The 12,174-nt window shown below is 33.1% G+C and overlaps 1 protein-coding gene across 1 annotated transcript in view; it reads left to right on the forward strand.

Moving 5' to 3' along the window:
* The window catches only part of Dach2 (dachshund family transcription factor 2), a 618,325-nt gene that overhangs the window by 42,935 nt on the left and 563,216 nt on the right, over positions 1-12,174 (forward strand). The window lies entirely within an intron of this gene.

A 12,174-nucleotide genomic window follows, 5' to 3' on the forward strand; every position in this document is an offset into this window, starting at 1 on the left:
CTCTGGCTGTTTACAGAATTATATTAAATATAAGTGGTGGTAGTGGGTATACTTGTCTTTTTCCTGATTTTTGAGTGAAAGCTTTCAGTTTTTGACCATTTGGTATGATATTGGTTGCTATTTAATTTCCACGTGTTTATGTAGATTTTGTGGTTTCTTTTGCCATTGATTTCAAATTTTATTGCACTATGATTTGACAATAAGCATGTTATTATTTTGATTGCTTTGCATTTATGTGAGCATGTTCTATGACCTAGTTTATGGTCTATTTTGGAGAACGTCACCAGCGCTGCTGAGAAGAATGTGTATTCTGTTGTTGTTGGGTAGAACCCTGTAAATATCTGCTAAGTCCATTTGTTCACAGCTTTGGTTCAGCTCTGATATCTCTTTGTTGATTTCAAAAAATTCATATCCTGAAAGTCAAAAAATGGAAAACAATACTCCATGTGACATGATTTTAAGCCAAGCCTGAGAAGAAGAGAAAAAGGTCATTATATATTTTAAGAGAATAATTCAAAAGGAAGAAATCCAATCCTAAGTTTATATGCACTAAATAATGATACATGGAGTAGCACAAAATAAATACTAATGGATATGAACAAGCACATAAGCATCAATACAATTGTAATGGGGCACCTCAATACCCACTGTCACAAACCATGTCTCATGGAGTATTGTTTTCCATTTTCTGACTTTCAGTATATGAATTTTTTGAGTGAAATGTTTTTCTTGTATGCAGCATATAATTGGATCTCCTTCTTGATCCATTCTGCCAATCTATTTTTTTTTTTGATTGGTGAATTGAGGCCATTTACATTGATGGTTGTAACTGATATGTATTGACTTACCTTTGTCATATTAATTTTTTGTTGTTAGTTCTCTTTCTTTCCCTTCTTTTCAATTGCTTGCCTTGCTTGATAGATATATTCTATTTAGATTCATGGAATTATTATTCTCATTTTCTTTTCTGGAATATCCGTCAGAACTTTTGGGAGTTCTCTTTTGTTGGTCATGATTTTTTTTCAGGTATTCTTTATCAAGGAAGTATCATATTTTTCCATCAATTTTGAAAGATAACTTTGCAGGATACATGAGTTTGAGTTGAAAGTTGTTTTATTTTGGGGCTTAAAATACTTCAGTCCAAGCTCTCCTTGACTTGAGGGTTTGTTGAGAAGTTTGCTGTGATTCTGATTTACTTTCCTTTATAGGTGATTATTTCTTTTCTTGAACAGCTTTTAATATTCTGTTCTTGAGTTGCCTTTCTGAGATTCTGACTATTATACAGCTTGGTGTATATTTTTTTCTGCTCATGGCTAACTGGGGTTCTTTTTTATTTTAATGAGAAAAAATTTCAAATCAAGATAACAGGAGGGTAAAAATGGTTAATACATTGCATATTGTTATCTTTAAATTAGTTACTCAGAATACAAGATATCAGCATTTAATTTTCCAAACAATATTAACACAAAGCTTTCTTTTCAATGAAATGAGAGGTTAGTAATATAACTATCTTAACTTATATATATATATATATATATACACACACACACACACACACACACACACACACACATATATATATATATATATATATGTTTTCCCTTCCTTCTTTTCTCTGTTCCTCCAACTGGGGTTCTGTATGTCTATTTTATTTGTAAGTCAAATTCTCTGCTAGTACTTCTATGAAAAAGTTTTGTATCTTTTGAGATATCTTCTGGTTTTTCATTGATTTCAATTATTCTTATGTTACTTTTCATTATCTAGCAGCTGTTGGATTGGTTTTTCACAGTACCTTGCTATTTTTAGGAGGTCTTTCATTTGACATTTGCTAACTGCAAACCAGTCTTCTAGTTCTGATATTCTGTGTTTGCACTGGTTAATTCTGCTGCATATACTTTCAGTATAATTTTTAATCTCTTGTATATCTGTTTTAATCTGTTTTATGAAATCCAGTTGTTTCCTATCTTGGGTATTCATGGTTTCTTTCAGTTTCCTATTTTTAAAAATCTGTATCTACTCTAGATTCACTAGCCATGTCCTTCATTATGGTCATCATGTCTTGATTTGATTTTTCTAGAATCTCATCATCTTCTTTGCTACTTCTATTGCTACCGTTGCAGAAAGACCACATGGGCAGCTGTAGATTTCTTACACTCAGTATCTCCTGAATTTGCTTTGGGAGCTTGGAAGTTTGAGAATACATCATGTTTCCATTTTTTTTCACTTTCTATCTTTTACATTTATTTTTTGCATTGATATTTATAAATTGGTTATGGGAGATAGCTTTGTTATTGAGACCTCTTTTGGAAATTATTACTTTTCAGAGATGTCTTCTATGCATAGCTGGCTTTTGGCTTGTGAGTCTGTTCCAAGATTTTGACTCACTTGTTAGGTTTTAAATATTGGTATCTGTTGGCTTAGTACTTAGTTTTTGATACTAAACTATGGTATTGTTTATGTCCACCAGACAATCTCTGTATTGGTATACAAGGAAGAATTACTGATCACAACTCTGTCATCTTTGCTAAAGTAGTACCACTAGCACAGTCAAAAAATGACCAACTCTGAAAACTTAATTTTCCACCTTTTAGCATAGGCACAAAATTTATAATTATATAACAAAATCTAAAATCAATGAGAAAATTATATACAGCCAAACTCCATTTAATAGAGTGATTTTACCTTCAGGAGAGAGAATTTCAACAGGATAAGAGGTAAAAGAGGAATACAAGGAGAGAAAAGGATTTGAAGCAAGGCTGAAGGGAAGAGAAATTTTACTGGAGTTTCAGGAAGCTCATAAAGAAGACTGGAGAGAAAGAAAGAAGGAAAGAACAAAAATAAGAAAAGAAAAACAAAAAAGCCCCTAAAAACAATCTTCACAGAAACAAACAATCAACTAAAAGAAGGAAAGAAAGAAATTTCTGTGACTTCTAATGTCTGTTCATCTTCTGGTGTCTACAGTTTTGTGGTAGAGTCCAAGTCAGAGCCGATATCTGTGCTCGGTATCCCAAGTAATTCTGCAATGAGGTTGGAGAGTGGGGGGGGGGTGCCAAATCTGGCACTCTCAGTTCCAAAGAACTTCAGGCTGATCCCAGCTTTCTGCTGTGGAGTTGTGGCTAGTGTCCTCACCCTGCAACATTCTAGGTGTTTCTCATCCACCACCCATGGCTTCAGGACACTGGGTTACCAGCAGTGGGAACCCTGAGATGAGGTCAACCCATGGCTGCTCTCTGTCCTGTGGTCAACTGGCCTCCCCCCAAAATGTCATCTCTGTGAGGAAGGCAGCTGTCCCCCAAACCAGAGTCACTTACCAACCACTGCAGTGTACACCATGCACCACTCCGGCATGCTTCTCCGAGGAGGTCTCTGGACTTTCCCAGTCTTGCTGCGTCTTTGTAGGTTCCGTACTACTCTCTCACACTGTGACTTGGGAGCAAAGAGCGCGCAGTTTGCCTCCTTTTCCTGCATTGAGGTCTTTCACCTCATTTTCTCTGAGGCTCCAAACTTGCCTACACATATTTCCTATGGCCTGGGGATCTACTTCCCACCCTTCTCTCTTCCCCAAGTTGCTGTTTTCCGGCATCTAGATTCCAAATCTTGGAGAGGTCAACTTGTTGCTGCTCACCACTTCTACCATCTTCTGTGAAGTCCTCTAAGCTCAATTTTTGACTTTTCAAAGAATAAGTGAATCTTTCAGCAAGAGAAAAATAAGGTTAATATCTTAAAAGAACATTGATTATCCTTATAAAAAAATGTCTTGAGGGACTGAGTTTTGCCCTGTTCAGGCAAATCTCAAATTCTTCAATTCAAGTTATCCTGTCTCAGCTTGACAAGGGACTGTTATTGCAGCCATGTGACACCATGCCCTGCTGCTTACCAATTTCTAAATTCTAGTAGTTCACATACTAAGACAAATGTGCAGTTTGTCACAAAACAGCTAATTTCAGATACCTATCATGAGTGACAATTTTTAAGTGTCTTGTTTATGGTACATATAAAGATGTTAATATATTTCTATTTTTTAATATGGATACAATGAAATAAATTGTGAATTCTTCCAATTATTTATAAATTCACTTTGCTGTTTGCATCACTGTGATATGATCTTCCTACCACATTAGTAACCTACTACATGAGTGTATGTGTGCCACTTGAAGCTCCCTTCTGAACTGACATATTATTGGAATTATTTTGAATTCTGTGTGACACAGAAAGATAGTGGTCTATCCGAATTCATCTACCCTGACTAAAGAAAACTAATTAACATTGAGTTGTTGTTTGCAAAGATATAAAAACCATTCTAAACTTGATCAAAATGAGTACCCATGTTATACTATAGAGTTTAGTGTATCTTGGGAAATCTTCTTCGCAAACTTCATAAAGCCGCACATACTCAATAAAATGTATTCTTTCTTTAAATGTTCACTAAGTAGAATAATTTAAAATGTAATGTTACAAATTCAGTTAAAATTAGTTATTTCAATTTGTTGCTCATCTTGAAATACCTACTCTGAGATTAATCTCTTTTATTAAGAGATTAATATAATCACTTAAACTACTTATCAGAGGAATGGCTATTAAATATTGAAGAAAAATTATAGAATAAAAATTAAACGTTATGAAGTAACAAATAAGATATAATTTATTTAGCAATATTTGTTTTACTAGATTATATTTTTTACAGGGTAATATATATACTTTGTGTATGTTAAGATAGTAATTGAATAGGATCACTATTAAATTCAGGAAAGTGTTTGCTATGATTGTACTGTCTTCATATTAGAATATATTTAATCTAGAAGCAAAGCAAATAGGATCTACTTTGTCCCTCTCCTTTTAAATTATTTTCTGACATATGACAAACTACTTACCCTTCCTTAGCCCTGTTTATCTATAAAGGAAGAATTATAAGAAATCGGCTCATGATTAGTTGGAAAAATTGAATTAAAATTGTGAGAGTATGGTTTCAAAACATCAGTAATTTTCTTGTTCTATCTCTCAGTTCACTAGATGTTAAGGTCCTTAAATACAGAAACTGAATCGTATTGTGTTGTTCTAATTTTAATTTACATAGTACTGATGATGTGCTGCTACTCTAGGTGCTTCAAATAAAAATTTAATAATATACAGTGAATATGCTGGAAGAGCATATATTTTCTTATGTGGGAGAGGGAAGAAGGGAAATCATATTGAGCCATATAAATATATCTGACCAATTATAATAGTATATTGCTGTGTAGTAGGGGAATATGAATAATGCAGCAATGACCATAGAGATGGAGATGGGGAAGGTATTAATCTTTACATAGGAGAATCAGTTTCTTAGAACATAGATATTTAGAACTGGTTATCAAAACACAGGGAGAATTACTTTCACAGTTGGAAAAAAAGTGAATTCTAAGTAAAGCAATGGATTCTAAGAAGATCCCAGAAAAAGTACAAATATGTGAAAGTACTTTACGTGTTCTGGAGAGGAAGAGTAATTTGCCTCTGGTAAATTACCTTTAACAAATTAAAGGTAATTTGTTATAGAGGTATAGAGTTGATGTTTCAGGCATTGGCTAGACAATAATGAAGAAAATATGGTTGAGATTAAATTTCAAAAGTTTGGAAAAAATATTCTCAGAAAAATATTAGAAAGAAGAATGGAGAATAGAGGCTGAGAAATTCTCTAGAAGGTTTTGTGGTGCTCTGAGAAAGAGATTTCGAGAACCTGTCAGTGGCAGTGGGAATGAAGTGTCTGAGAGCCATTGCTGAAGGAAATCTGAAAGAATTTCATGACTGGCTAAAGAATATGAGAGGCTGCGGTATGGAAATGAGTATTTTTAGTATGGATAATGTCTTGTTCATAGTAGGAAGTCACTAAATAGTTGTCCCATTGGACTGTTCAAAGCTCTTTACTAGTAAATATATTAATATTGTTACCATAAGTATGAGGCTTCATTAAATTTTGTTTCTAGAGCTGACTGACATTTTAGGAGTACTAAATTCACTACTGAATGATTTTTAAGGTCTCCAAGGGCAGCAAGAAAATAATACTGTCTTACAAATAAAAGCATAAAGATTTTGTAGATTGGCTTCCTTGCTATTGACTACTGTACAGGGAAATGTCAGTTGAGCAATTCAGAAACTTGTTATTTGCTGTCACTTGAACAGATGAAGATAAATTGATTTTTAAATATATCTGATAAAACTGATTTTTAAAAATATATCTGATAAAAGCCTTATAGTTTTCTTATTTAACAGATTACATTTATAAACATTTACATTACCTTAAGCAATTCTCAAAAAAGGCTACTGAATCTGACATAACATATATTATTATATCCATATGAGAAAACTGGTTTTGAAAATGTGAAATAACATGTCTAATAACTTCTCTAGCTAGCAAACCTTAGCGTCAGGAATTGCCTTCCTTTTCTTATTTCAGTTGTTAGTTAAAATCCCAGAAGCATTCAGTTTTGACTCCTCAAGTTATTTTTCAGCAGGTAGCACTTGAGAATCATTACATTTGTAAGCCAGAGGGGAGGTGGAAAATGAGAATGGAATAGTGAGGAGAGGGCTTACCTAAACTAGAGGTGTTTTAAGTGTAATAGGGTTGTGGAGGATCATGAGACAGTGCAGCTAGGTGGGGTGGAGGGAGCGATTTTCCCTGGGCAGCAAAATTTTTGGTGACATTATTATAACAATTTACTCCATTTTAACACACTAAAGATTCAAGTACAGTACATCAAAATATGAATGTTAAATCTGAAGCTTATTATGTTCTTAAAATATTATCTCATTTATACTCTGCAACATTTGTAATGTTTTGTAAAAAATCTTTTAAAATATTGTTATAAATAGGATTATTGGTATTTCCTTTACTCATATCAGTTAACTATTATTATAATGACAGTAATAATTTATGGTTCTTTTGAACTATATTTGATATTAAGCAAAAGTTCCCTATGTGCCCCTGAACGCAGCAGCATCTCTAGCCACATGACTACTTACACACAAATTGTACACTCGTCTCCACCATTGCAGCCACTTGTAACTTTCATGCGTAAACAGTCACTTGGCTAGAGACAGTATTGTGTTCAGCTGCTCTGTTGACCAATGAGATTGCCTGGAGTAGAGACAGCTCTTGTACACTGGTCTATTTCCCACAAACGTATTTTTCTAACTGTACAATATTATGGAAATTTCACAGCATAATTATATTAAACTATGTATTTAAAATAATGAGTAATTCTACTAAAAATTCACTTTAAATTTTCTCTAAAGGTCATTTTAATTTTCTAATTTAAGTAATATTATTGATTACTGTGTTCTTTTAATAAATACATCATTGTAGAAAATTATCTACATTTTCTGTATATGTCATTTTAGTTGGTGTTTAAATAGCTGAACATATTCAGGTATATTGGAGAGCGTAATTTGAAGGACCACCTTGAGCAGGAAGAGCTCTAGCTATGCCACTGCCGTGGGTTATCTTCCAGGACAGATGGGAAGACAGCCAAATTTCTAAGCCATTAACTCAATTCCTAAGTTCAGAAACATGAAGTGGCAGTTGATGTGAGGGTGACTGTAGTTGCTGTTTTCTGTTATTAGTGCTTTAAGCAGATGTTGAATTAAACAGATGTGGAGTACTTTTAAGTATGAAGGAATCAGCAGTGTTTCAGCAGAAACCTAACAGAAGATATGTTCTTAACTTGCTGAGTGAAAATAAAAAATAAATATTTTGCAGGAAAATATAAGCTCCAAAAAGGAAGGACTTTTATTTGCTGTGTTCATTGTTCTAGCCCAAGAACCTAGATCGGTACCACAACAGATTACGTCCTCCAAAAGTCTTGCTTTTTGTTGCTGTTGTTGATCTGTTCTTTGAGACAGGCTCTTGCTATGTAATTCAGGCTGGCCTTGAACTCACTATGTAGGCAGGCTGGCCTTGAACTCATAGCTATCCTTCTGCCTCAGCTTCCCCAAATGCTAGGGTTACAGGCCTGCACCACCAAAACCAGGTCCTACTCCAAAAAATCTTTGTTGAATTAATTTTCCTGTGAAATACATATTCTAAGTTTAAACTTTGTTTTAATTTTATGAAATGTCATACACTACCTTTATAGTCACCCTGTTGTGCAAAGCACACCAGATCATATTTTTCCTACCTAATTATAACTTAGTATAGTACTTGTTGACCAACCTTCCCCCAATCTTTCCCTTTCTCTAATGTCCGCAACTTCTTCTAGCCACTATTTTGCTCTCAATTTCTATAGAAGAACTTTTTGGAACCACGGATGAGTGAGATCATACAGTGCTTGTCTTCCTGTGCCTAGATTATTTCAAATAACATAGTGCTCTCCAGTTTCATTCATATTATCATAATTGGCAAGATTTCATCTTTATGACTGAGTATTATTCCATGGTATATGTGTACCACATTATCTATTTAATGAAATGATGGATACTTGTTTCCATTTCTTGGTTATTTTAAACTGTGGCAGTGAACATGGAAATGCCGCTACGTCTTTGATATAATTATTTTGAATGTTTTCACCACAAAGAAATGCTAAAAGTTTGAGCAGATAGATATGTTGACTGTGATTCTAACCTTATATACTTGTATTAAGACAGCACATGGTATAATTGTATTGATACCCATAAATGTATATAATTTTTACTTGTCATTAAAAATAAGTTGAAACCTTTGTTGTTTTTAATCAGTGATATTCTACTACAACTGGAGTCTTAAGTGGCTAGTATATGTAACAAAAATAATATTTGTCTGGATGCATTGTTATTTATGTGACTTCCATAAGCACTTCTCAGGATGGGGCTAAGTACTGTTTAGAAATCCCTGATCTAAGTGGTATTTGGTTTTTTTTTGAAATTAAATACTTACTCTGATTTTCCACACAATATAACTGTAAACTAACCCAATGATACTACATTTACAATAAGTTATTTCAGTTGGCTTCCAATGTGAGACAGTGATACATTGGTGTTCTGAGGATTACTATGGAATTTTTTGAAACATATTTGTACCCTAGAAATTTTTAGTTTACAGTAAGTGTCTTGGTTACTTTTCTCTCATTGCTGGGACAAAATACCTGATGCCCAAAATTAAGGAAGGAAAGGTTTATTTCGCTTACAGTTTGTGGAGGTTTCAGTCCATACTTGGCAGATTACAAGGCAGACTGGCACATAGCAGAGGGCTGCAGCTCCTGGCACAGAACACAGCAAAGCAACAAGCACATACCAGGGAGGAATGCCCTCAAGCACTCTCTTCCTCTCCCTTACATATGCAAACTATCCACCCCAGGGCTGGTGTAGCTCTCACACCCATAATCAAACTCTAAAAGCTTGCCCCATGGCTGCATGAGGCTTTTGGGGGACACCCAGATACAAACCATAACAGTAAGTTTTATTTTATTATTTTTAGGGCTGGGTTTTGCAGCCAGAGCTTTGCAAATACTAAGCATGTGGGTTTTCACTCAACTACACTCACAATCCAATATAGTATATTTTTACATGCAACAAAATTAAGTTCAGAAAACACTTTAAAAATTGAAGTTAAAGTGATACATGGTCAAAATATAGTTATAGGTAACAATTTGTTGCCTAGTATAATTCCAATAATATAACCATTACTAAAAACTGAGAATTAAAATGGATCAAAAATGAAGAATAATTTACCTTTAAAAGCATATTCACATGCCTTATGTCATGGGATTCTTGAAATAATGCTTATTTCATATGTAAGGAAACTGTGGTGAAGAAAATAAGTGACATATCAGGGCTACATAGTTGGTAAGAGTTGTGTTTCATTTTCATAAAGTGAATTTCTCAAAGCTTGTTCCACAGAAAGTTAATTTGAGACTTTTGAATCATTTTTACTGTTCTCTCAGAGTGAGGGAAATCCCATTTTAAAATAAGTCTGCAAAACATTGTTTAGTAGGCTTCTTAGTGGTAGTGCTTAAATAGTCTTTAGCCTGTAATATGCTGATGTACATCATGTTTTTACCTACCAAGTGAAAGACACAGTACTCAGAGTTTTCCAAATCTTTCTGATATATAGAATGCATTTATTATCATCATTAGTTTTTACTAGCAATGTTACTTCTCATAACTTATTTTGGGGAAATCTCTTTCAGATTATTATATTTAAAGAACTGTGAAAGTCAACATTGTCATGGTAGGTCAAAATGTAATTTGAGGTATTTGAATTTTATTACATGAATCTTGAAGATTGAAATAATCAAGGTCTAAATAAAACAACCTTAATATAAGAATTTTTTTTTTTAAACGCAGAGTCCTAAACCTGAGTTGGGTATATGGGGAGCCAGAGGGACATCATCAGGATCTGTCAAATTCTATTACATAAACAACTGCCTACATTGTACTTCAAAGGAAGCTCACCTTGATAAAGTAATAATTAAATCTTTATATAAGGATATGATTATCCATATTATAGCATAATTTTCTCCTTTTCCGTATATTTAAGCAAGGCAACCTATATATGATTTATGCTTTTTACTTATAAAAGCAGAACTACATATTCTAGCCCTTGAATACTTAAAAAATCACTTCAAAATAATTTGAAAGATACTGGAAGGATAGTCCAGGGGAGTGGAGAATAATTTTCTGTTTTATAGAATAATTTTGTCATTTAATTTAATAGCTTAATTCAATCATAAATTTGTTGAATGAATGAAAAAAACGTTCATACAAATACAACTCCTGCTATATATATTATTCAATCTGAACAAGGCATTATGGAAATTTGTTTTTATATTGTTATTTTAAAAATTATTACATGTTGACAGTCCATGATTACATTCATTGTGGGGCTCTGGTACATGTATATAACACACCTTAGTTCTTGTAGAAATTTCAAAGATAGCTAAGATTTGATTTTCCATGTTTAGAAACTTTATAATACACTTATAACCTTTTATCATATGCCTACTCTAAATCAGTAGCTTTATGGTTTACAAAGTGTTTTTACATTTTTTCCATCTCTTGCTCTATAAAACTTTATAATTTAGGGAGACTAGATTGTTCTTTCCTTTTATTATAGGGGGAGAAACAGAGTTGCTTGAGATCCTACTACTAATAAATGATAAAAAAATCTAGTACAATCTCTTCTAAATATATAAAAAGTCAAGCTATTATAAATCTTGTGTTAAGAAGTTGCTACTGAACCACACCCAAATATTATTATGTTCAGTTAGAATTGCCTTTGAATTTATTGTCCTTGTTATATACATTAACGATCTTAATTCATTTTTATTGCGTTATGTTTCAAAACAAAAAATAAATGAACAAATTAGACTTAGCTATTTTAAAATCTTCTCCCAGTTAGTAGTCTGTTGGCAAATGCTAAAGAATGATTTCTTTGAGAATCTTTGTTGCAAGGTTGTGTCTGAGTCTGTTTAGCACTTTGATCCCTTTTATGGACCAAATAAATACATACATAAATAAATATTTTTAGTAAAGTATATACTGCTTCAGTGAAATGAAAAAAATTATTTGCAGATTAACTGATAGTAGATTAAAATGCAAATACACTTATTGCACTTATGAGATAACACATTATGATATAATAGGAAGGTACCAGAAGCTAGACTAGAGTCAGAAGACTGATATTCAAGTAGTAACATCCAAATTTACCAACAAGTAGCTATGGCATGCTCATTTAGACTTTCTAAATATTTCTTAGTCTATAAAATTTGAGTAACAATAACTACACTTTTTGCTCCAGTGGATATGTTTTCTTTCCCCTTGCAGTTTACTATCAGAGATTCTATCCCTCCTCCACCATAGTTTTCTGACCTGGAATATTGTTCACACAATAAATGGACTTTCATTGACATGAAAATGTTCATTCACTTTCACACTCTGGAATATTTTTCTCATATTTTTGGAGGGGAATTTGGGTGCAATTTTAAATCATTATTGTAATAATTTTTAAGCTGATAATGTTATTTGATAACTCTATGAACCAATGATTATTTGACTTCGGAAAATATTATATCTTATAGGGAAGCTTGCTAAGTAATACACATGCTTATGTTTCTCCCAAGGCTCAATAGTTTGATGTGGGAGAATGATTGCTACATTTTTATCTTTTATCTTGAAGAGACCAAGGCACAAGGGAATAAAGTAATATGTCTTTCCCAAACATGAAGA

The sequence above is a fragment of the Chinchilla lanigera genome, unplaced genomic scaffold (assembly GCF_000276665.1).
Source record: "Chinchilla lanigera isolate Chin_1 unplaced genomic scaffold, ChiLan1.0 scaffold00124, whole genome shotgun sequence".
NCBI classification, from domain to species: domain Eukaryota; kingdom Metazoa; phylum Chordata; class Mammalia; order Rodentia; family Chinchillidae; genus Chinchilla; species Chinchilla lanigera.